At 31.3% G+C, this 1399-nt stretch overlaps 1 long non-coding RNA gene across 1 annotated transcript; it reads left to right on the top strand.

The window, feature by feature from the left end:
- The first annotated feature begins 240 nt into the window (after window positions 1–240).
- On the top strand, window positions 241–1080 carry LOC104096478 (uncharacterized). The gene is made up of 2 exons (XR_686333.4): window positions 241–493; window positions 684–1080. It is a non-coding gene; the product is annotated as an uncharacterized lncRNA (long non-coding RNA).
- The last annotated feature ends 319 nt before the right edge of the window (window positions 1081–1399 follow it).

Genomic DNA, 1399 nt, shown 5'->3' with positions numbered 1-1399 from the left:
CTATTTTGTAAAATTCAATTACTTTCCTTATTTTTATTTCTTTTTGAAATATTTATTTATTAAGCTTAGGGCAGTTTTATGAATATTATACTATAGGTTATGACAATGATTTGGGAAATATGACAACATAATATTCTCCTTGTGTTGATAGAATGACCACATTGTGATGCTGCAATTGCTTTACATGAACACTATAAAAGAAGGCCAAACATATTAAAGTGTATACTCATTATGGTCATTATCAATGAACAATGGTGCACCCCAAAGGAGTGAACATGGGAACACATGTGCATTTTGGTATTTTTGTTTTGGCTAAAATCTAAATGCACTTGTGTTCTCAGGTCACCCCTTTTGGGTCACCTTGCTTCTTCTTCTTTTTTATATTTTTTTTATTCGATGATATATTAGAATCAGATTTTCTATATACATAAAATAAGGATAAGATCTGCATACATACTATTCTCCTCCGACCTCACTTGTGATATTAAAATGGGTTTGTTGTTCTTGTAGCATTTTTCTTTTTAAATTTGCTCGTCAATCATCATTCGCCATTTATATATTTATGAGATTTTCACTCTTTTTACACCATCTCGCATTTGAGTGCACCTCGATTAAGGTATTGTCATCTCATTACTATAATTTTCTAATGTTTACTAAATTATTATGTTTTTTTCCTCACTCAGCTGCATTGCCGTCCCAATTAATTCAAACTTTCGCCACACAAGATCTATTAAAGGGAAAAAGCTTCAATTCGGAAGACTCTAATACAAGACATTTACTTTAAGATGGAAGGAATTTTATCCATTCACTACAACTCGTGATGTTTATGAAAAACGTCGTCAAATTATTTTTCATAAAAAGTTCATCCAAAGAGCTGGATTTCGTCAACTGCAGCACCTCCAGCTCCAAGAAGCCGCTAATAGCTTGTTTATTTCAGATGGCCTTTCAGCCGATTTTTTGGTTGAAATTTCCAGAAATTCCAATAGTGTCTTTCATTAAATACATTTAGTTGTGTTCACTTTTTTGTTCATTTGAGAATGATATATCACAGTTCACAGCAAAACATCTTTTTATTCTTAATTCTGTGACCAATGTTCTGATTTATCCTATAAATCCTTATTTATAATATATTTCGAATTTCGAAGGTGTGATTAGAGTTTAAAGAGACTTTAAGAGGGGCGTGATTACTGATTACCTTCAAAAGATGGGATGGATAGACGAAAATGAAAAAAAGTTAGTAGGGAGCATCTCCTTCTTTAGAGAATTTTATGTCGTAAATTTAAATTAGTCGAAACTCCAATATAAATATAGAATAAAACCAATGATCATTTTGGTTCACTTTTTAACGATTGTAGGCACAAAAAAAAAACATATATTATCCTCATTTGAACACGTCAAG

Source organism: Nicotiana tomentosiformis, chromosome 10 (genome assembly GCF_000390325.3).
Source record: "Nicotiana tomentosiformis chromosome 10, ASM39032v3, whole genome shotgun sequence".
In the NCBI taxonomy this organism is placed as follows: Eukaryota; Viridiplantae; Streptophyta; class Magnoliopsida; order Solanales; family Solanaceae; genus Nicotiana; species Nicotiana tomentosiformis.
This window is presented reverse-complemented; position numbering and strand designations above follow the sequence as displayed.